Below are 25,435 nucleotides of genomic sequence, written 5' to 3'. Positions count from 1 at the left end.
CTTGATTTCTGCTCAGGTGATGATCTCAGGGTTGTGGAATCAAGCCCCATGTGGGCTCCACAATGAGCGTGGAGCCTGCTTGAAATTCTTTCTCCCTTCCCTCCGCCAAGATGTGCTCACATTCCCTCTCAATCTCTCTCAAAAAAAAAAAGTTCTTAAAGCACTCAGAGCAGTGACCAACACATATTAAATATAAGTAATGGTATACATAAACATGTATTTGAATATTCAAGATTTCCCCAAAGGAAAATACGTAATTTTGTTGTTGAAATTTTAAGAACTAAGAATGGCAACCAGAAGAAATTTTAATAACAAGATGTAATGGGTTATCCCAGATATTCATCTCTGCTTTAGGCAGCTACACATGTGAATTCCCTATTACTGGGGTAAGTGGTTCCTGGCTCCAAGTGTGAACTGAATATGAAAATTTTCGATTTGTGAAAAACATCTGGAGGTTTTACTTGACTACAAACTTAATATGAGCCAACTGTATGATGCTGCTGCTTAAAGGAAGGATAGGGAAAAAAAGAAAAAGAAAAAAACCATAAACCTTAAGACTTCCCTAGGCAGTATAAATAGAAATAGTGTCCACATCATGGGAAGTAATATCTTTGACGTACTTAACACTAGGTTGGAATACTGTGTTTTGTCCAAGACATCATAGTTTTAGGCAAGGCATTGACAAAATGGAGTGCCAGGAGTCTGGAAATCATGTCACAAACAGAGGAAGTTGGGCTGTGTAGCCTAGAGAAGAGAAAACTAGCGAGAACTAAAACACCTGTCTCCAATTATTTACAAGGTTGCCATTAAAAAAAGGGGGGGCAGGCTTTGGTCCTGCCCTAGAAAGCAAAAGTGGGATCAATGCAATAAAATAACATGCATATTTTAATTCAGTATTAAGGGGAAATTTTTATAACCTTCAGAGGGTCCAGTAATGAATGTGGTTTGTTGTTGTCCTTAATAATGGGTAGCGATGCTGGGTCTTGCAGGAGTTCTGTAAGAATTCCTGTATATCGTCAAAGATCAGATTCTATTATTCACATTTACCAAAATCAGATTTATGTGTTCGTATCCTTACTGGGATTGGCTAGTGAAGGTATCTGGAAAATTCATTAAGATTTTAAGGCTGTTATATGACTGCATGGATGGTTAAGATTAGATTTGATGGTGCTATTGGCTATATTTCCCATAATGAAATTAGTAAAATATGTAATTTGTTCACTTTTATTCAGACTGGTTTTGAAACCTTATTTAAGGTTGGATCAAGGAACACTGATGATACAGTCTTTTCTTAAATTTAACAAAGTCTTCTGACTTAGGTTTAGTAAGTTATTAAGAATTCATTCTATGGATGTCAACGAAAGTAGTTTGATAAAAAACTAACAATATTGTATGATGTTGGGATCTGACCAGAGACCTTGTCCCTGATCTCTGGATGGGTGGAATGTTAAGAAGAGTGGTTTGAATTTTATATATGATCAGTATTTGAGGCTCATACTAGTACACTAAAGGTTCTGTTTAAGGATTAAGATGAAAGTACATTATTGGAAAAATAATAGAAGATACCTCTGGTGTGACCTGGGGAACTGACTATATGTTTTGTAGCCATGTTTCTCTTTTGGTATTTCATCCTTGTGTCTTCAGATATATGCTCTTCCTAGGGTTAGGTATGTGCTAGATCTTAGAATTCCTAAACTCATCTTGTTAAGATATTTGCCTTTATTATATTAATAGTGCCAAAAAGCAGACATTAGATTATCTTCAGTTTTAGTGACATAATTTCTTCGAAAAAGCAATAAAATAAACAGTAATTTTACATTTTTCTCATAGAAGACAGATATTTAAAAATTTTGTTTAATAAATTTAACCTTATAGTTTATGCATATCCACATAGGATGAAGTAGTAAAGATTACATAAAGAATTAAAAGCCACGTTTGTATTTTTTCCTTTTGTGGTATTAGATAATATGAGTTTGTTATAATCTAGAAGGTACTGTCATCCTCCCAAACTATCTAGATTAATAAAGATTTTCTAGGAGCACCTGGGAGGCTCAGTTGATTAAGCATCTGCCTTCGGCTCAGGTCATGATCCCAGGGTCCCAGTATCGAGCTCCCCATTGGACTCCCTGTTCAGTGTGTTTGAATGTTTATTTCAATTTTTGATAACATTTAAATATAGATGAGAGGATGAAAAGTATATATAATTGTAATGCTTATGTAACATAATTCTTAAATTTTGGAGGGTTTTTTTTTTAGTGTTCCAGAGCGTGGGACAGGTTGCACATTGTTTCTTTAGTTGAATGAATGCCATCAAAAGAGGTTTAATTACTGGAGTATGTTCTTTAAAAAACCCTACATTAGCATAATGTCATCTGTGAAGTGAATGTCATGTGTAACTGGAATTTGTGGAATATGTTGGCTCTAAATAACGTTGATGTAATAGGGGGGCACCTGGGTGGCTCAGTCGTTAGGCATCTGCCTTTGGCCAGGTCATTATCCTATAGTCCTGGGATCAAGCCCTGCATCAGGCTCTCTGCTCAATGGGAAGCCTGCTTCTCCCTCTCCTACTCCCTGTGCTTGTGTTCGTCTTTCGCTGTGTCTCTCTCAATCAAATAAATAAATAATATCTTTTAAAAAAATTGATATTATGAACCTCTATCTCTTCTGTCCTTTTGTTATAATTCTGCTAAGTAAATTCTCCATTAGGACCTCTGAGGAGAATAATGTTCATTGGTAGTGTGCATTAAGCATTTCACTGAATAATGGTTTTGGGTGTAATGAAGTTCTGTTGTTTATTATTGCCTTTGATGAATATAGGCCAGAAAAAGAGCATACATGGGTTTGATTTCTGATTTCTTTCTTTTTTAGCCTTCAAGAGATTACTTTTTTTGCTGTTTTCTCTTTTATAATTCTTTCCTCAGATTGTTCCCTGGTAGAGTGCTGCAATGGACGACCCTCTTTTTAAATGGTTAAAAATTGGGGGAAATACAACTATGGGCCTTCTGAGATGAAGAGCATTTTGAATGTAAGACTGTTTAGTTATAAACACTGTGTTGGTCACATCTTTGCTTGTGAAGTGTTTTCCTAAGTCGAGAGCAGTTTTCAGCCATCTAACCATGTGGAGAGTGGGAGGACTATCCAAAGTAATGTAATGGGCTCACCTTAAAGGAGGAGATAGGGGTTTCTGAACACTTTACTGAGCACATACTATGTGCAGAACTCTTTAGGAGACCAGAATTGTGAAAGAGGAAGTTAATATATTTAGATTTGGCCATTAAAGAATATACTTACTTTTTTTTCTTTTTATAGTTACCATTGATGTTTTGTTTTTTATCTCCATCATTTTGTTTCAAATACTGAAGCATCTAATCCATGTTGCATCCCTGGAAGCGGATTCTTTGTTTTTCTAGCACTCGAATGCTGGCATTTAATGCATTGTGCCCCATGGTTGTAGGCTTGAACTCCAGAATGTTTTTAAAATTTATTTGTGTACATTTTCAAAATAACCTTCTTTTGAGGTCTCAGTTTTATGTGAACTATAGTTAAACTCTTTTTTTCCATGGCTTGTAGCATATGGTATTTAACTGTTTGCTAGTGTCACTTTCTCAAGTAAACATTTGTACAGAAGTATTTCAAGAGAGCAGTATGCTTAATAAGAGAACCTTCTCTAAGGTGACCCTACTGCTTAAACATGGGTTTAAAAATGAAAATATATGTGGCTTAGCACACTATTTCATTGTCTTTCAAGGTTTATTGTATCTGATCTTTGGGAACGAATAAGCATTAAAAATTTTTTTTTTTTTTTAAGATTTTATCTATTTACTTGACAGAGAGAGATCACAAGTAGGCAGAGAGGCAGGCAGAGAGAGGAAGGGAAGCAGGCTCCCCGCGGAGCAGAGAGCCCGATGCGGGGCTTGATCCCAGGACCCTGGGATCACGACCCAAGCCGAAGGCAGAGGCTTTAACCCACTGAGCCACCCAGGCACCCCAGCATTTAAAATTTTTGAAGCCAAGATAATCTTCCTTACATTTTATCCTGAGATATTTGTCCCTAACAGAAAAGCATCAAATCAGTTGACATTGTGGTCAACCAGTATCGACCCTGTACTTTAAAAAAAAAAAAAAATCTATTGCATGTGGTTTGAAAATATAATCAAACATAAATCTAGGATTAGGAATTTTCCGACCTAATAGAGTATAAATTGATTTCCATAAATTGTGCTGTTGGTTCCTTTTCCACTTTGAAAAATCATTCCCTGAATGCTCCCATCTTTTACCTCATCCATATTCTCACAAAGAAAGGCCTTTAGCCTTTTTCAATTCTGTCGGCCCTGCAACAACAATCCTGAGATTGGAATACATATTAACTATTCTGATCCTGGCTTCTGAGAATGCAGTCGTGGGAAGCGTTAGGCATGCTAGCTGAATCATAAACACAGCTGAAAACAGCGAGAGGGTGATTATTGACGCCATTTGTAAATCAGAGATGTTCGTCACAGAATAATTGGGAGACTTGCTTCACATCATACAGATAGATAATCAGTGGCCAAGTCATGATCATAGCCCAGCTATGGTCAAAGCCCGGTGCTTTTCCCTGGAAATCTGATGATCATACCCAGTGTGCAGTAATAAGTTTGCAAACTCTGATCTTTTTTCCCTAAAGTTTTGTTTGTTTATTATTTATTTATTAAAGAGAGAGATAGCACATGCACACACGTGATTGTGAGGGGGGGAGGGGCAGAGGGGAGGGAGAGGGATGGGGAAAGAATCTGAGGCAGACTCCCTGCTGAACACAGAGCTTGATGCGAGACTCAGTCTCACAACTTTGGGAACATGACCTGAGCTGAAATCAAGAGTCCCATGCTTAACCGACTGAGCCACCCAGGTGCCCCAAGTCTAATCTTTTCATCAGTTAAAAAGTCTGCACAATTAACATTGCAAAACTAGTATCTATGACTCCAACTTACTGACTAAAATACTCAAGATACTCAAGGATAATGTTTGTGATTGTGCTTAACGTGATAAGAAGCAAAATGGTCTTGTGGTTAGTGTGGGTTTTCCTGTGGGTAGTTTTAGCAGAGGCAAATATGATCATCAGAACTTCATAGATAATTTATTAGTCTGCCAGCTATTCATTTTTAAGTAGGGTAGCTTTCACCTTCAAGAAAACTGAGGAAACAGAACAATAAAAATGACTAAAACATTTGATAAAAGTGATAGCATGATTCATTTTGAAATTTTTAATACAGCTCCTCGGCTATTACCAAGAATCTGGGTTTTTTCCCTACATGGAAAAATTTATGTACTGTTTAAGAAGATGATATTTTGCTGGGACACCAGTTCTGTGTCTTCAGTGAAGGGCAGGTACTGATGCTTTGGAAGATGGTGTGAGCATTTAATCTTGCACACAAGATCTGATTTTGAAGCTTGGAAAGTAGAACCTGTTAAATCATTTCAGATACGAAAATTTTTTAAAAAGCTACTGGGTTAGGAAGTCTGTTTTCTAGATGCTTAAGCATTGCACAGGGTGGACTACTTAACGATAGAGGAGAAAATTAGTAATTCCTGTATGTCAAGGTTTCAGTTATTAGTGCTGCCCATTCCGGCGTCACTCTGGATTTCTTCTGTGCACACTTGTATAAGTTATCTCATGCACTTGGCAGGATCATCCTGCTTAGTCTGAGAAACCTCCAGAGCTGCCAGGAAACTGTCAGTGAATATCCAGGTGTTCTGAATCCTAGTGAGTGATTTACAGCCTCGCTCTCATAGAGACGGGTGCCGCAATAGTCTCTGTGTCTAAGCTCCAACAAAGAGTAAAGCGCACAGATAGCTCTTGGCCATGCAGGGACATGGTGATCTGCAGGTGCTTTTGAGTCAAGATCCTGGTAGCTTGAGACATCCCGTACCCTGCATTCATATTCTTAGGTTGCTTATATTTTCTGTCAGTGGCTCATTTTAATACTGTTGGTCAGGAAACTCCTGTTCTCTATAACTCCCTCTGATGGGCCTGGTGGACATTGCAGTCTGTCTTTGACCCGGTAGCAGGGTGTGTTCATCCAAAGGGTGGTTCGCTAGCAAGCCACTCTTCATACCCGCTTCTATTTCTTCTTCATGAAAAGAGCAAATTATCTGAAAAGGAGTTTAAAAATGCATATGGATTTAAATTTAAGGGATTCTTAAAATACGAGAGGGTTTGGGAACCTTTTCTTGTCCTGATGCTCATGAAAATAATCTGAAGGTAAACCCTACATTGATAAAATTTGGTTAATTTATTACCTTGGGCAAAACTTTTAGAAAAACTACTTTAAAAGATATTGACAGTTTAGATGGTATTTATACCAACTATTAGTGACTAAAGAGAATACAAGTGAAGACTTTCATGACTAAAATTTAAATGTTTTAGTGAGAAGATTCTCTTATGTTTTGTGTTACTTGCTGCCTCTCTTAATATATCAGAGTTTAAGCACATGTGTGCAGAGACCTCTAGAATGATGTCTATCTTCAATAAAATTTTGAATGAATCCAATGAATGCTTCACCTTGTTTTATTTTGTGCCTTGGGGGTACCTCTTCCAGGGAGGAAGGAAGCCTTCATGGTTCTTGATGTAGCAAATTCACAAACTGTATCCTTGAGGAAGATAGTTTTTTTCATCAACAAAAATTTTTGCTAATATCCATAATTTGACATAATCCCCTAGTTCTTGATAAATGCTACGCCTGAGATGAGCGTCTGTATTTTAACAAGTTTTTCTTTTGTCTGAATGAAACTTGTCCATTTTGTTTTGGGGATAAAGTATCCAGTTTTTTTTTTTTTCATTCCTTGTTTTGGGGGGTCTGGTTGCATTACTTTACTACATGAGACCTATAGCAAGGCACTATACTGAAAGGAAGATGTGTAAAACTATGGACGTGAGTAAAGTTGAAATGGGTGACTGCATAGAAATTCAGCGTTTTATTCTCAAGTATGGTGCTTGAACAAAAATAGGTCTCTGTCATTATATGTTAAGTATTGGCTGCTGTCTGGGTCTCTGGGCACCTACATTCCCTACTTTTAATATGTATAAACACAACTTCACTAAACTTAAAAGAATTGTGCTTTAGTGGAGGGTAACATTTATGGCTTTTCTGTTGTTCTGTGGAGAGGGAGACATTTAGTGGGAAAATTACCTTAAATCCACATTCCTGTGCAGGACTGCAGCTGACCTACTCCTCAGCCCCCAGCAAAGCATTTTCTGGGCCGCAGTTACTGCCACAATACTTAAATATTCTGGATTCATTGGAAGACTTTTTTTCCCCCTAACATCTCTCTTCTGTTCTGTTAGTTCTCAGTAGTAATATCTCCCTCAGATTGTCTCATTAGTGGGAGAAAACATTATCTGCCCACCCTCATTACCCTCCTGATATAAAGTTTGAGTATTTGTTTGTCATTCTGTAATTCTGTCTAAACACGTTGATTTTATGTTTTGAAGGTAAATGATGCAGAATGGGATGAGGCTGAGGAGGGAGATTCTCTGTAGAGCCAAGTCTGGCTCTTGCATATATTGTAAGGCACCAGGTTCATACAAGCAACAATGAAAGAACCTAAAATTTTATTATAATTTCTGAGAAAAGTTTCTTCATAAAGGTTTATAGTAGGATTGGAGGAACTGTTCTGCCATGTTGGTTTAGAGGAAGAAAAGGTTCTTACCATTTGAGAGGAGAATGCCCTATGTAATGTAATGATAGAGGTGCAAGATTTTATTGGGTTCATGACCTGAAAGTAATTTACTTACCCTTTGGGGGGCACCTGGGATCGCTTCTCGGCCTTTTGGCTAAGGTCAAGTGTGGGGGGCATCTGGGTGGCTCAGTCATTTAGGCCATTGCTCTTGATTTCGGTTCAGGTCATGATTTTGGGGTCCTGGGATTGAGCCTCGCATTGGGCTCCATGCTCAACGGGAAGTCTGCTCGAGGATTCGCTCTCCGAAGTTCCTTTCCTTGCATGTGCTCTCTCTCTCAAATAACTAAATCTTTAGAAGAAGTACTTACCTCTTGTGAAACCATTTCTTTATGCTTAAGACAAGGACATTGGAATTTCTGTGAGGATTATTTTTAAATCAGTTGGGTTAAGGGACTCTGTGCCTGTCAGAAGTGACTGGTAAGGGAACAACAAAAGAAAGCATCATGGCTATTTGATCATACATATAGCTATAATATATCTAGATTTTCCGTATTAGGTTATATTTCAATTCTTTGAAGTTCAGTGTAAGAGCATAAAAGAAACTGATAGAAATCATGAAATCAAAGATAATCTGTGTGCCTTATCATTTTGGTTGTTTACAAACCTTTTGAAAGAAAATGTGTTCATTTTGTACATTAAATTAATAATACATCACACAACTGCTCTAAAGTTCCTGAGTTTCTATTTGCTAAGAGTTTAAGTTCTAAGACAAATGAGATTGATTGGCCTGGTTATCTGACTTCAAGAATTCTGTAAGCACTTTTGAAATGCACATTTAGGAACATAATTTCCTTTTTTTAAACAAATCTTTTGCAAAAAGCTGTGATAATATACCAGTATTGATGAAACATTTGAATTAGAAAAGATGTTTTTATTTACAGGTGCATAAGCTAAGACATAAGGTGTAAGGTGGTTAAATGATTTGTCCAAAGTCACATGGACATGGTTCTATCCAGTTTTCCAGTTCAGTTGATACTTAGGTACTCTTCTCAATGATAAAAATGAAGAATTTACTCTCCACACATCTATCAAATTTTCACTATGTTTCTGGGATTATTTGTGATGCTTGGAAATTTCTTAAAGTAAGTTATTTTTTTCTTCTTCCCTTTTGCTATATTATTTTAAAAAATCCAGAAAGTCTAAGAATATTTGCTGGGCAGTTAGCATCTTAGCAACAGAATCTATAATGACTCCAAGAGTTAAGGAGAAATTTCTTTTTTTTTTTTAATTTTGTTTATTTATTTGACAGAGAGATCACAAATAGGCAGAGAGAGAGGGAGAAGCCTGAGCCACCCAGGTGCCCCTAAGGAGAGATTTCTAATCATGTTGTCTTTTGTGTTTACTCCTAAGCCAGGATCAGTCATATTTTTAGCACATATGGGAAGAGAATCTCCTACCCTGAGATAAAAAGTCATCCAAAATGCCTTACTAAGATGGGGGCTGCTGGTGAGTTCTCATAGTGACTGGGGGCAGATCTGGTCTAGATAATCATGGGAATGTGGGAGTTGCAAATGTACAAAGATTCACGTAAGTAAATGTGTCTGAGTATGTACTTCTAAGGGGGGGAGGGGTTGATCATAATTTGCAGTGACATTGGGAAAAGAAGTGAAATGGGTCACAAGAAGGACCAGGGCGTCTTTTGTAACATGACCAATACAGCAGTCTGAGAGTTACCCCCCTTAGCTGTGGCCTGGGAGGTACAAATGAGGGCCTTTTCTTTCTAGGCCAGTATCAGAATAAAGACATGAAAAAGAAGGAGAGAAAGGGTTTCATGGTGAGTTAAATAATGAAGTCTTGATCTGGCATCTTGGGAGGAAGCAGTATACCTCAATTCAGATACTTGTTTTCCTCATCAGTGATTCGGAGGTTCTGGTATCTATAGAGGACCAGCTGCAGGTGGACCCTTCTTGAGTTGTGAGATGTGTATCCATGCTCAATACCTTCTACTTTTGCAAAAGTATCCATGATCAGGAGCACTTGGTAAAGTCCTTTCCAGTGAGACTGTGGGGTGGTCTTCCTTTGACGATGCCTCCACAATACCCAGTCACCAGGCTCTAGGCTGTCCTTGAATTGGGATCTGGGAAAGCTTCTTCTTCTTTTTTTTTTTTTTTTAAAGATTCTTATTTATTTATTTGACAGAGAGAGATCACAAGCAGGCAGAGAGGCAGGCAGAGAGAGAGAGAGGAAGGGAAGCAGGCTCCCTGCTGAACAGAGAGCCTGATGCGGGGCTCGATCCCAGGACCCTGGGATCATGACCTGAGCCTAAGGCAGAGGCTTAACCCACTGAGCCACCCAGGTGTCCCTGGGAAAGCTTCTTTATTTAATCTGTTGATGATATGCTTAAGGATGAGACGATAAAGACTTCTAGTAGCTGGTTATACTAGCATGAGACAACAAGGGACCAACAGAAGCTGTGTACCAATAGACACTGATCTCCTGGAGATTACTTCATGTAGAGTGAGTTTAGGTTTCCCAGAGTGGGTACTACGAATAGTCCACGAGACCAAAGACAATACCCTTGGGCAAGGGAGTCCAGTGTGGTTCAGGAAGTTTAGAGATTTTAGATTTTGAGGATCCCATTAGTTCTCTTGACCTTGTGTGATGACTGAGGCTGTTAGGGACAGAAATAATTCCAAGAGGTTGTCAGGATTTTCACTAAGGCTTATATGATTTGCCCAGAGAAGTGGGTGCCTTGATCACTGGAGATTATGGAAGTTGTTATCCAGGTATACTACTGTGAGGGACATCAGCCTCAAAGCAGGGGAAGGCTTCAGTCCCTCCAGAAACCATACAGACAGTAACAAGAACATATTGCTAACCCATTCTAAAGGGCGGTTGAATCAAATCCAGCTGCAGGTGTTCAAAGGGTCCAGAGGGAAGAGTTCTGAAGCCCCTGCGGACAAATAGGGTCTTTCCAGGATTCTGTGCTAGGTGGGTCAGACCTTACTGATAGACTTTTGTCACGATTTTATAGGCATCTGCTCACCAAGGCAGGTTCATAATTTGAGTGGTCGTAAGTGTGCCGTGGTTAGTGAAGGAATGCAAAAATGAAAAAAATGAAGTTTTCCAGGGGGCCAGGAAGAACCAAGTGGCTACTTTGGGTTTCCCATGCCTCCAACTCTTCATTTAATTTACAGCCATTGTTTATGTATCTAAATTTCCCCCAATTCAGGAGCAGACTGTTAGTGTTAAAAGGATATCAGGATGGCAAAAGTCTGACAGTCAGCGGTCATTTTCTTATAGGCGCAGAATGGACTTCATACACATGTGACACAACCTTTATAGATTTCTGTTACTACTACCCTTGCCTGAAAATCAACTGGGGCAGTTCCCTGATACTGTCGTTTCATCCTTCTAGTGTCCCTCACTTCTGATGACAGCAGTTTCAGAAGGGTAAGAGGATAACGGCAAGGAGGTTGTTTACTTGTTGCCCATTTTTGATTGGGGTCCCAGAGGACGGCAGAAAATCCCTTTGCTTCCATATCATCCCAGAATTGTAGGGTGACCCCAGAGGCATGCTGGCTGTTGGTGTCAACTTAAGCATCTAGTCTTTCTGAGAACTGCATGCTCAGATGTAAGCATTAACCATCTGTCTTTTTGATAAACAGACATGTTCCGCTGAGGGCATCAGGCTCTGCTTGTTGGGTGGGTTGGCCTCCTTGGAGGCCTCTTCTTTTCAGTAGGTCATAGGAGTGTAATAGTATAATCAGCTCGGATGTTCCGTTTTTCTACATTTCTGTAGTATGACCCATCAAGCAAACAAGATTAGATCAGAATTAGTTGAAGGAGTGTCTTGTAAATCAGGACTGGTGTCACAAAGTGGAACATTATTACCTCACAGTCATGCTTGCCTTTGTCAGGCAAGGGTAGTAAATTAGCAGAATTAAGGACATTGTGACATTTAAGATTAAGGACATTTCAACATGAAGATTATGCGGTGGTGAGAGCAAAAGGGTTTCCTAGGAAGTGAGTCTACTTGCAGAGAAATGCTGAGTCAGTTCAGAGTTGAAGAGACTTTGGACTGGGCATGGGGTCTGCAAATCAATGTCCCTTCCTAGGGTCACATCTGCTGAAGCTTCCATTAAGTTTGCAACCGAGGCTGTAACCTTACGAGGGGAGGAATAGGCACAAGCAACTAAATCAAGTTGTATGCCATCACAGGCAGTAGGCCTGCGTTTATGACCATGGTTTTGCGTGAGCTTGATTGCTCACTGTGCACTGAGAAAGAGAAAGGCTGTGTATAGTTAGGCAGCCCTCGGGCGAGTGGTTCTTGCCGTGTTTGCATTAGACTTCCAAAAGTGTGCCTGTGCTTGTCTTCCAAAGAAGGACTTCAGAGACATGTAAATCTTTATTTATTTATTTATTTATATCACAGAGAGATCACTAGTAGGCACAGAGGCGGGGGGGGGGGGTGGGGAAGAAGTAGGCTCCTCGCTGAGCAGAGAGCCTGAGGGGGGGCTTGATCCCAGGATATGAGCTGAAGGCAGAGGTTTAACCCACTGAGCCACGCAGGTGCCCCGAGACACGGAAATCTTAGTAATAAGTCCATAGAGTGGGGAAGCTAATAGAGAAAAGTTGGGAACCCACAGTCTGCAGTAACTCATCAAGCCTGGAAATCCATAAGGCTGTTGCTTAGTGGTGGGAGTAGGCAATTCTTGGATTAGCTTAATTCTTTTTGGAAACAGCTGAATTTCTTCAGCGTTTAGATCATGACCCAGGTAATTAACAGTGTCTAGAGATAATTTTAATTTTTCCTTAGAGACTTTGTGTCCCTTTTCAGCTAACTGTTGTAGCAAATAAATGGAATCTTTTATGAACTCCTCTGGTAACTGAGCATAGCAAAAGGTCATCTACATAGTGCAGAAGGGTCATTTTTTCTAGGAAACTGGAGGGGTTTTAAATCTCAGTGAAGTACTGGAGAGAAATAAGAAGGGGTCCCAGTGAACCCTTGAGGTATAACTCTCCAGGTATAATGTCAATTGTTTCAAATAAAGGTAAATAGATATTGTCTGTTGGGACCTACGGGGATGTTGAAAAAGACCGAACCAGGGTCTGCAACAGTGAACCGTTTTGAGTTGGGTAGGACCTGTGACAGATACATGTTCAGGTTCAGAATGACTGGGAAATGGGGGATAACTATTTTCTTTTTTTTTTTTTTTTTAAAGATTTTATTTATTTATTTGACAGAGATCACAAGTAGATGGAGAGGCAGGCAGAGAGAGAGAGAGGGAAGCAGGCTTCTTGCTGAGCAGAGAGCCCGATGTGGGACTCGATCCCAGGACCCTGAGATCATGACCTGAGCCGAAGGCAGCGGCTTAACCCACTGAGCCACCCAGGCGCCCCGGGTTAACTATTTTCTTAATAGTTCTCAAATTCTGGACAAATCACTAGCCGGTTCATTAGGTTTCTGGACTGACAAGATTAACTTGTTATAGGGATGAGAATAGGGAATGATTCGCCCTGGGCAATTAAGTCTTCTCCCTGGGCTTGAGACTTTGCATGGCCTCAGGCTTGAGTGGCTATTGATGTAATTTAGGTTTAGTTATATCTATCTGAGTCTTTATGGGTTCTGTAATCCTCATTCTTCTAATGTCAGTATTAGAAATAGTCCACAGGTGTTTGGGTACCTTGATAAAATTAGGGCACTTTTGTTGAAGTTTTTCTTTTTCTGTAAGGAAAAAGAAAAGGACAGACTGTAAGGAACATATGAGATGAGGTTTGGGTTGGTCAGAAACTCTAAGGTGAGGTCTCCATTGCAGCAAAATGTATTAGCCCTTTTAATTTAGAAAGGCAATCTTTACCTGATTGGTTGGGGCTGAATCACATAGCAAAAAAACTTATGTGTTTTAATAAAATGTCCCAGGGTTTTTTGTGCTGATTGAGATAAAAATTCTGAGCTTTATGAGATACCCCTACTATGGAAACTTCCTTTTTGCTCCAAGGTTTTTGTTGTCCTGTGAAGGTGAGGTTTAAGGGAGAAAATACAGCTCCAATAAAATATGGCAAGGTTCCCCATTAATTTTAATTTTAGTTTCTCCATGGCTGTTTAAGGAAATTATTGATAATTGTTTACTGAAGAACCCTTTGGAGTTCTGTCAACTGTGGGAGGGGCCCAGATGGGGTTCCCTTCTTTGAAGGTATGAGGGCATTTGAGAAGAATTTGCATAGGACATTTGAGGACAACCTCTTTTTCTGTGTCTCAGTTGATTACAGCTGAGACATTCATCTTTGGACCTCCATTTTGATGATGGACTCCTACGGGGTGCAGTGTGTTGTTTTGGATCTCTGGCTTTGTAGCTTTTATAGTTGTAAAGCTAATAGCTTGGCATGTCTTTGTTTGCAGTCTTGTTCCAGGGTCCTTTCAAAATGCTCACAATTAGGGCACATGGGTGGCTCAGTTGACTAAGCATCCAACTCTCGATTTTGGTTCAAGTCATGATCTCAGGGTCGTGAGATATAGCCCTTTGCTAGGCTCTGCTCAGCAGGGAGTCTTGAGTTTTTCCTTCTTTCTTTCCCTCTGCCCCTTTCTCCATTTGCTCTCTCTCAAATAAATAGATAAATCTAAAAAACAAAAAACAAAAAACTCCCCAAAACAAAATGCTCAGGTATAGTCATGTGTCCAGTCAAGGTGGTGGCCTCCCAGCCTATTCTTTTTTTTTTTTTTTAAGTTTGTGCTTTTTTTTTTAAGATTTTATTTATTTATTTGAGAGAGAGAGTGAGAGAGAGTGAGAGAGAGCATGAGAGGGGAGAAGGTCAGAGGGAGAAGTAGACTCCTCATGGAGTTGGCAGCCTGATCTGGACTAGATTCCAGGATTCTGGGATCATGACCTGAGGCAAAGGCAGTCACCCAACCAGCGGAGCCACCCAGGCCACCCCCCAAGCCTGTTCTAAGGCTTTCTTTCAATTCACTGGTCTCAGGAGATAATCCATTTACAAAGAAGGCAGCTGGAGCCAGGCTGGGTGACCTTATTTATTGTATGGAACCATGAATGCCTATGGAAGATGGGCTTCCATATGAGATTTAAATTCTGCCAGATTAATCATCTGTTTGTTTGTTGACAAGTCTGTATAATGGACTAATCAGTCCAAGCGGGAAATACTATAGGAATAGTTTGTAAAAGTTCAGCTGCTATTTTGCAAGCTTTCTTTTTTCTAGTCCCTGAGATGTCGAAGACCGAGGAGCTCAAATACCATCCTCAGGGTGTTGCCATCTTGCTTCTTGCTTCCATTTTGGGGTTTTAGCAGGTCCTACCGATGTGTGTACAAGCTGGTAGAGATCTGGCAGCCTGGGTCATAAGCTCCAATCATGACTAAATTTTTTACAGCACTTTTTGGTTCCTCCCTAGATTTAGGAAATTCTTTTAACTAGGATCCTGAGTTCAATCCTTGACCAAGGGGTGATGGACACCTGAGGAGGTTCATCTGCAACACTGGGTAGCTTTATTTTGAAAGGTGATTGGCTAATAGTGTTTTCAGAGTGGAATGGAAGTTCAGACTGAGAATTAGTAAAGCATGGGTACTCAAGAAGGATAGAGGGGAGCAATAGGAGTTCTGTCAGTTCTATCGTCTTTGGGTTAGGTCTTTAATTTCTCATTTGCCTTTTGTAACAATGCTTTTAATGAAGGAATTTGAGAATCTTGAAGCTTTTGGGAAGTTTCTGCATATAAATTCAAGTAGCCATCCTATTCTGTTTGTTCAACTTGGGATCCTTTGCTTTCAAGTGCATTTCTTAAATGAGCAGTCTTGTCTAATTGGAAAATTCCCCATAATGGCCATTGTAATTGTAGGTTATTTTTAGTAAAATTATGCCATTTAACATGGCTTGGTATCTGTAGCTTCTGGGACTAAGGTTCTTGAACTTAAAAAAAGCAGGTGTGCCAGAAGGTACAAACCTTTGGATATAAAAGATCTCATTTCTTTTGCCAGAGCTTGGGGTTTCCCAGCGCTAACCTGATACCTAGAAGGGCCTATCCCAGTAGTCTTCTTGAGATGGTGAGCATTCAACTGCTCTTAAATGCCTGATTCCTTCCCACCAATGTTTGTGGCTTTTTTCACTGCCAAGATTCCCATTACCAACTAGCTAATATTATTTCATATTCACCTAAGGTCTCCCATGGGACCCCACCCAGCCCAGTTTAATCCCAGACACAGTCTGGATTTTAAGTCGGACCAGGTGCAACTCTGGCAGGTAACCACCATCAGTTCCTTAGGTGGAATCTGGGGATTGGAGAAAGGTTTGAACCAGCAGACGCCCCCCTCCCCCTCCAAAGGGACTTCAGACTGATTTCCAAACTAATGGGGGAACCTGTGGATGGAGCTAAGGGGTGGGGTCTCCAAACAGGTGAGGGAACTAGAAAGCCGATCAGATCCGGAGCTGGACAGAAAGAAAGCAGAGCTCAGAACTGGGAGGAACTTAGCTGTGGTCCTTGGAAATGCTGAGAAAGAACTCAGAGGGTTTAAAGCCACGGCATTTGTGTTTCTCATTGTCCCCAAAGCTGCCAGAAGTCTCCTTCAGTCCCGCTGCCGCCATCAAATCTGTTGAAGAACAAAAATTCAACCAAGTACATTTGAAGATCTAATTGCTTTTATTCAGTGTTTGGCAAGCTGGATAGCATCTCATCTGACACGCAGAAGGTGCTCCAAGGAGGTGTACAGAATGGAAAGCTTTTATAGGCAGATACGGGTGTGGACAGGAAGTTAGTAGCAAAAGAGAAGAAAGGATGGTTTGAGGCAGGGTCACGTTCCTTTAGGGGGTCTTGTCACGCAGATTGCTTTTAGGCAGGGGTCTTTTCATGCAGATTGCCTTGCTCACTGGTGATCAGGAAATTCCTAGAGAGGCTAGACCTGCAGTTAGGTTAGGGATCAAGTCTTGGTGGAGCTTAACATACGTGACTCCATTTTGGGTGTTGTTTCCTTTTAACAAAAGCAATGAGGGTATTACTTTTAAACCAAAATTATTGGTATCACAGGTTTTAACCTTTATTACACTGTAGATTGTTATAATGAAGCTTTCATTTTTTTATTTGTTTAAAAAAAATAGGGAGCATCTTCTGGATACCAGGCATTTTTCTGGTTACTGGGGTACTGCAGCAAACAAAACAGAAATGGCCAGGGATTCTTGGACTTACACTCCAGAAAGAGCTTCTCTCTGAGGATAACTGGGACAGGCAGGTGGTACTTCTCAATTCTCAGTCTGCCATGGGGAGTCCTAGTGCATTGGTATCTCTGTGAGGTTCTTGACTATGAGCATTTTTACTTAGTTACTAATATTGATGAACTGTGATGAGCATTTGTATTCAGGTTGATCAAAGATCTCTCTCCACTGTTGAATCAAGTATTGAGGATCTTAATTCTTTTCTTCTATTCAGCAGAATTTAGGTTTTTCTTCCAAGTTAAAACATTCAGTTAGAAGGCAGCGTAATTTGAAATAGTGAACCCCAGACAACCCCAGAGAACATTGATAGTCCTTTTTTGGCTTGTTATACAACTGTGGGGACAATAGGGTCATAAATACAAAAGAAAACATGTCTGGGAGGTAGAGGAAGATGCATGATGTGGAAGACACTCTTTTTTTTTTTTAAGATTTTATTTATTTATTTGACAGATCACAAGTAGGCAGAGAGGCAGGTAGCAGGGAGGGATTGGTGGTGGTGGTGGGAAGCAGGCTCCCTGCTGAACAGAGAACCCCATGTGGGGCTCGATCCTAGGACCCTGAGACTGTGACCTGAGCTGAAGGTAGAGGCTTAACCCACTGAGCCACCCAGGTGCCCTGGAAGACACTCTTATAGTGGGTAGACTCTAGACTTGGAATTTGGGGTTGGGGGCATGTTACAGATATTGAGCATGATTCCTGAATATGATTATCATGAGTTATGAGATACCATGAATAAGTCACTTAACTTTTTTTTTTAAGATTTATTTATTTATGTATTATTTTTAAAATATTTTTATTTATTTATTTGACAGAGATCACAAGTAGGCAGAGAGGCAGGCAGAGAGAGAGGAAGGGAAGCAGGCTCCTTGCTGAGCAGAGACCCTGATGCAGGGCTCGAGCCTAGGACCCTGGGATCATGACCTGAGCCAAAGGCCGAGGCTTTAACCCACTGAGCCACCCAGGTGCCCCCTATTTATTTATTTTAGAGAGTACTTGTGAGGGCATGGGGAGGGCCAGAGGGAGAGAAGCAGAGACTCCCCACTGAAGCAGAGCCCAATGCGGGGCTGACTGTAGAACCCTGAGATCATGACCTGAGCTGAAGTCAAGAGTTGGACGCTTAACAGACTAAGCCACCCAGGTGCCTTGTAAATTGTTAAACTTGATCAATCTGTTTTCTCCTTTTCTGAAATAGTAATTATATCTGTTCTGCTCAGCTCACAGCTGTTTTTAAGGATTATATGAGAAATGCACACATGCTTTTATATCGTAGTATACATACAAAGCTAAAATGGTCAGACTTTAGTCTACAATTGTGCTCTAACCGCTTTGGGACAATACAGTGTTGGATCTGTACAAGCAAGTAAGATAAGGGAAACTGGCAGTTTTCTCCCACCCTGTGCTCATGTGTGTATTGTCTGGTATTGGGCAAGTTTGAGATTTTTGGTGCTGAGGAGTTTTGGTCATACCCCTCAAATTAAATGACCTAGATAAAGCTGGAATAGACCCTTCTTCCTTAAGTAAGTTCATTGGTCTGCAGCATCAGTATTACCTGGGAGCTGCTAGGAATGCAGACTCTCAGGCCCCACTGTAGATCACTGAATTGAAATCTGCATTTTACCAAATCCCCAGGCGATCATATGCAAATTTTCTTAAGCACTAGGGTTGACAGATTGCTAAATCTATCCTGATTCTTCAGAAGACTCTTAGGATGTTTCACATACTCTGACAGCAGCTGCTAGATGTTTAGCACCACCTGGGAGAATGGAGGGCACAGAGGGGTTGTACTAAAAAATACACTGCTTTCTGTTCCCAAGGAACCATTTCAGGGGCAAAAGGTTCATATTCCATGATCAGTCCCCTGAGCCCACCAGTGTTCAAAAATGTTTTTTTCCCAAGACTTTTATGGTGCTTAAGTCAGACTTTTCATATTGGAATAACAGACCAAAAAATGACTGACAGTTCTAGTGTCTGGGATTAGGGAGGGAAATATTTAGAAGAACTAGGAATTTATCAGGAGTATGTATGATGGCATCTCTAGGATTCTGGTTTCTAGTCACCGCTGCTCTTGGAGGATGGTGAGTAAATGCTGCTTTACTCTGTTCTGAGTTCCATGAGGCACACATTCTCAGGGGCTCAAGGTATTCTGTGGGGGGAAAAAAAATAATATATATATCTATCTGCATAGTCTGTGTCTAATACCTAAACCTTTTTTGTATGATTGCAAATTAACCCTCACTTCCAGCTTCAGCAATGTTTAGGATTAAATAAAATTGAACTGATTTCCCCCTTAAAACAGCGCTTTTCTTTGCAGGTTAGATAAAATCATTTTTAAATCTTCCCTCCTCTGTAATTGTAATAGTTGGAACTTGGCTTCTTCCCCCCCTTCCTTTCCCTTCTGCCCAGGGTGCGGGGTCCCGGCAAAATTGAAGATCTTTTCTGAGCCATGAGGTATGTGATTCCTTTCGGAGTATTGATTCCACATCTGGACTGTGTAAACACAAATTGAGAGGGTTTGGTGAGGTGGGGTCAATCAACTTTAATACTAGAGATTAGTAGATGGCTCATGACAAAATTTCAGACCTTATTTTTCCAATTTTGCTACAGATTCATGAAGTTCTGTCACAGCCAGCATTTGGGCACCAAGATTATACCTGACTCAGCCTTCATTTATTTATTCAACGATCTCTACTTTATGCCAGTCATACCATGGATGGTAGGCCACCCACAGGAAGGAGAGCCCTGTTCTCACTCTCACAATTTACAGTTAGTTGTGAGGGATACCCTCTGGAGCCCATAGTTCCAGAATTTGAAAGGAACTGAATTTAGGTTAGCACCGTGTTGCTCATCTTAGAGCCCACCAAGCCCCCGCAGTTTTAGCTAACATTTTTATATTAAAAAAAAAGTAATTTTTTGTTGCAATAAAATGAAAAGTCAAAGCAGGCATTGATTTCCTCATAACTGTCTTCCATAGCAGACCCACGCCTATCTATTGCTAACATTAAGACTTCTCTGGAGTTCTCCTATAGCAGATTCTCTCTTGTAAAGAAGGCTTCCCGTTCTCGATGCAGAGAATGTTGCTAGAAAGAATTACTTCCATTTTCTCCCCAGTTCACCAAGTTCCTCCTCTTTCTCTTTTAAGGAAGCTCCTAATGATCCCCAGGTGTTCAGCCTCCTAAAATTTCAATTTATCTTCAGCCCCTCCAGCTTTTGAGTGTTTGCTCTAAGGCTTTAACCACAGAGTCCTTCCTCCCTTAAAGAAGTCTGCTGTGTATATCATGTTAAGGCGGAGTTGTCATGGCTGTTATGCTGTGTCTTAAGCCAAATACATTTCTCAGCATTCCAAGGTTATGTGAATACACAGAAATAATTATTTTCAGATGTTGACATTGCACTTAATGCTTTAGTTATGTAAGAAAATATGGTTCAAAAGTCATTCATCTAAAAAGCAATGCAAAATATAGTACAGATAAATATTCTGTACATTCAGGCACAGACTGTAATGTGGAAATGTTGGAGTAATTTAGCTTTCTGTCATAATCTCTTAAAACAGAGGATAGGAACTGTGCTGCGTTCTGAGCGAGTGTGTTTCCTACTGCGCATCCGGGGATGGTGTGCCTTGCTTCCAGTCCAGTAACTGCTTCTAATCACTGAGCCAGACCCCTGGGTCTTGGATTCTTTTGGCATTTAGTATGTCCTGTCTTTAAGTCAGCTTCAAGAGTTAAAAAATTGAAATCTTAGTTTCAAAATACAGTTTTTCAGTAATCGTCCATAGAATGACAACAGGACTTTTAAAAGCCGCATCTGTCCTCAGGTTCTTTTGGAAGGAAGGGGTTGATGGCAGTAAGATTTAATTGTTGGAGAGACCAAGACAAAGTTGGAAAACACTCTAAATTTATTTTTGTGTCAACATACATGTAAGATGTCCAGTATGAATTGCATCTATTTATATCAGTTTGTCTTCTAGTCCATTGAAAAAGGAGAAACATGAATGAGGTTTTAGGATACCCACGGTTTTGATTCTTTACATTCATGAAAGGGAAAATTTTCATCACCTCTTAATAACCATTAAATGTTTATAGCAACATTGGAAGAAAATCAAATCTCTTTGATATATGAATTATTGTCCTTGAAAATGTTCTGATCACTATTGCTGTATTATTGTATTAGTATTGTTGACTGCTTATCTTGCAAAGGGAAGTATTTTGACTTGATAGGATTGGAAATTCTGTGGGCAAAAGGGCGTCTGCTGAGTTTTTCCTTTCAGATGCTCATTTCTGTCTTTACCTTGTAGACTCGCAATACATAATTCAAAGTGTTTGCAAAGTACAAGGAGTTTACTGTATTGTTTAACTATCTGTTTCGAATTATAACTTTAAAAAGAAAATGGGACTCTCTTCCTGCCCCCCACCCTAGAGACAGATTTTCCATGACAGAATAGTTTGAAACATCAGGATGTTGCGTAAGTCTGTCTGGAAAAAATAGGGACAGACAGCTAGCACTATCTAAGAGAGCTTTGCTTTTTAACAACAGTTTTTGTTCAATGAACCTGCATAAGTTATAATTTTCCTACCTATTTGGATAAGCTTTCAAAATCAATAATTTTCTGCCTATGTTGTTTCCGATTGTCCTTATTTGGGCACTCAGTAAAAATAAGAAAAAAGATTTAATAATCATAGTGTGGTGTAAGAGCCAAAGGAAGATAAGCTTTTACTCTGAGGTCGAGAGAAAGCCTGCACAAGAAACGTTTGAAAGAGTTACAATAATTTGTAGTGAGGTGTGAGAAGTTAAAGTCATGATACTGCCTGGCTTTTATGTTTTACAAGGACTCGTTAGGATTTAATATTTAAAAAAGACTTAAATGCCAAAGTAATTTATAATGGGAAAGAAGTTGGTGGGGTAGCTCCCTTATCCTGTAGGTTACTCGGGGCTGGCTCAAATAGACTTCATGGGGTAGAGATTAAAGGTCAGAGTGTTTCAGGAAAGTTGTAATCAGGGTGGGAAGCAAGAACTGTTCCTAAGTCCCTTTGAATTTTATGGGATCACTTAACCACGGACGCCTGCACCAGCCCTATTTTTCAGGTTGCAGTGGTGAGACTTACTGGGCTGATTGCTTTTCAAGTACAGATCTGTTTCTCAGAAAGTCCCACTGTTTACACACTTCTTGCATGCTTGTTTATTACAGAGGAGACAAAGGGGTATCAAGGAACACTACGTTTATTTTTTTGGTGGAATCTGGCAGAAAAACTGTTTTTCAATAGCTGGTTGTTTACAAGGATTCCTATCTGCCTGGTGACATCTTTATGGCTCTGGGAGGGAAGAATGCTATCTGACCAGTTGTGGAAGATTAGCTTTCTTCCCTTTTGGGCTTCTGGAATATAAGGCGGGGTGGGGAGAGGGAGGGTGTTTCCTATCAGGGATTGTAAATTTTCTCTTAAGACTTGTCATTGACATGCCTTGCAATTTTAGAATAGGTACTTAACCTGTCTAAGCTCTGATTATTTATAGGTAAAAGGAAGGAGAAAATTACCAGTTTTGTGAAATAGTTGTTGTTTCTGAACTTTATGAACAAAACTTGTATATATTATACTAAGAAATTTAATCAGGTTATATGTTAGAATTAGATCTAATTCCCTAAATTATTTAACAATGAGGATCAGTACATGTAAGCCATGACAGCTAAGTACTGTTGGAAATATATACGGATGGATAAGAAGTAATACTGACCAAAGGAAAATAGAATTGAAAAGAAAAAAAAACCACTTTATTTATCTTTTATCTAGCAGATAATTTGTAATTAAGTGCCAGGAAGCAGTTAGAAAATATGTCATAGTTCAGAATTGGAAGAGATGATTTCCGGGGGGGCATTCAGAACAGTCTTCATGGAGTACAATGGTATGAGATGGATTCTGAAGGGTGAGTCGAATTTGGGTGGGTGGAGCCGGAGAAAAAGACACAGTCAAAGGCAGCATCATTAGAAGAGGAAGAATGAAAAAATAGGGTACTGAGGGAAATGGCCTACTTATGTTATGGGTAATAAAATGCAGTAGGTTAATTAATCTTTACTCAAAGCCAGGCACTTGCTAAAGTAAGTATTTTACATATTTTATCTTATTTAAATCTTAATGATGAGCCACTGAAGTGTAAATTTATGGATAAAGAAACCAGGAAATGATGTAATAACTAGTATGTGGCTGAAGTTGAACTTGAAGTCAGAGACTGGGGCTTTGCCCACTAGCCTCCCTTCCCTGAGGTTGGAGGACCTTTGGTAAAAGAACATGATATACATTTCCTTCCGGAAGCTCCAGTCACTCTTGGCGTATGTTTGAGCTAGATGAGTAATGTGTTCCTCTCAGTTTGCCTCCTCTCACCCTCCTGTTACCACCCACTCCTCTCTTTGACCCTGCATTCAGACTATAGACAAAAACTTTCGATTTGAAGATCTGATCTTACAGTGTTCCCAGGTCTGTATCTTAGGTTTCCTGAACCTTCCCATGTGTCCAGTGCCCTACCAGTCCCTGTACCTTCATTTGGAATTTTCATTTTCTGAAATCTCCTTGTCTTCTCTTTCCTCTACTTTTCCTAGGTTCGTACCTCTACACGGAGGACCCTTTCTCATCTGTGGACCCCCTCCATCCTTTTGTACTGTTCTCATTTATTGTTAAATACTGAACCACTTAACCCTTGAGCTCATATAAAATTTGAAAACCTATTTCCGTACATGCATCAAAATGAAATTTAACCATTGACACTACATATTTCATAGGAAATGGCCTTTACAATTATTTAATGTAGGATTGCCCTCCCCTCTCCTCCCCAATCTAGTGTCCCAGAGAATCACAAGCTGGTATGTGTAGTAGTCAGAATAGGCTAAGTTAGGTTGCAGTAACAACCACCACAAGAATCCTAATGACTTATTTCCCTCTTACTTCTGTGTGTTTTGGCAGGAGGAACGTGCTTATCACACACTTCCAGAGGAAGCTGCACTTGGCCACTTTGCTTCCCAGTCACCTGGTCATGGGTTGAGAACGCCATAAATCACACACTGGCTCTTAGCACTTCTGCCTGGTAGTGATGCTTGCCACTTGTGAAGACATTTCACTGATTTCACATGGCCTCACTAAATGTCAAGGAGACAGGGAAGTGCAGTTCTACCATATGGTGGAAAGTAGGGGACAAATGGAAATATTTAGTCAACAATACTGCAGAGTGTGAAAGGTTAGAAATTGGAAGCCAGTTCTTTTGAAATGTATGCTTATTAGCAGTTTGTAAAAATGTGGTCAAATCCAGAAGTTTGGAAACTCAAACGAAAAATCCTTAAGACGTGATGATGGGTCTTGTGAAATCATTGTCGGTTTAAAACACTGAATTTGTGGTATGTGCTTAAACTTAACTCGGGAAATGTAAGCACTTCATGGCTGGGGCACAAAGACATGTGTTAAAGTCATCTTGGTCCCTAATAGCGTGGAAGAAAAATACAGTGTCATAGCAAGTGGGGTGAGTTATCCTTGGATATATATTGTGCTTGAAGGATGCTTTTTTGGGGGAGAGAAGCCATGGTCGTCATGTAGAATTTATCAAAAGCAGTGAGCAGAGTTTGGATGAATCAAAATTTCACATTGAAATGCTTCTCTGTAGGTGTTTGGAGCTTTATAAAAATACATAATCATTTTCTTACTATATATTCTTTTTTGGTTTATTTTCATTTGTCAGTACTAATTAACAACCAGCACTTGTCAACGCTGATCGCTGTGTTTTAATTGTCTTTTGCAAAGAGAAGTTATATAGAAGTTGACTTCAGGGACATTTAATATAAATGTAGCATTGGAGAGAAATCTTAGTCTCTCCTATGTATGGACATTGCTAAACCATATCACTGGTCCTCACTCCTAATTTGAATATAGGAGCTTGACTACCTACGTAGGTATGTCTGAGGATATGGGAGGGGAGGAGAAATGAAGAAAATAGTTACACTAGAATTACTTGCTTATAAAAGCTTCTTAGGAAATACCTCATTTTTTGGAATGAATAATGACTGTCAGTATGATCAAGTATACAGACACAAAAAGAGGAAGTCTAAAAGCAGTATCTGATCCAAAAAACTTAACCAGTAATTGCTTTTTTCCTGTGTTTTGTTTTTATTGCACAAGAGCATCTCCTTCCGTTTCTTATATGTAAGTTAAACATGTCTGAGTAGATCTCTTAGCCTGCTTTTGCCTCACAGCAATTGTGCTAAGAATTATCTAGAGATGTATTAGCATAAATTAAAGATTAAATACGGAAATCATAAACTATTCCATGAAAATAATTTTTTTTTTTTTAAAAAGAAATAAGGATTAATTGTTGGTCTTCTTTTTGTATTTAGCAATTTTTCTTAGGGAACTTTATTCTCCTGCCTCTCAGACAGTGTGCGCAATGGCTCAGAAGGCCCCCGCCCCCAGGGTTTGTATTTCCATAACCTACCAAAAGAAGAGCTCATTTGTATATGCCCGGCCTACTTCCATTGGAGGGCAAGATCGCGCAGTTAGCTTCTTTGTGGCAGTGTGAAAGAAGGAAAAGGAGGAGGGA

General features: G+C 39.8%; 1 protein-coding gene across 2 annotated transcripts in view; it reads left to right on the top strand.

The window, feature by feature from the left end:
- PDE3A (phosphodiesterase 3A) overlaps nt 1-25,435 on the top strand; it is a 326,716-nt gene that overhangs the window by 54,849 nt on the left and 246,432 nt on the right. The window lies entirely within an intron of this gene.

This window comes from Lutra lutra, chromosome 8 (genome assembly GCF_902655055.1).
Source record: "Lutra lutra chromosome 8, mLutLut1.2, whole genome shotgun sequence".
NCBI lineage: Eukaryota > Metazoa > Chordata > Mammalia > Carnivora > Mustelidae > Lutra > Lutra lutra.
This window is presented reverse-complemented; position numbering and strand designations above follow the sequence as displayed.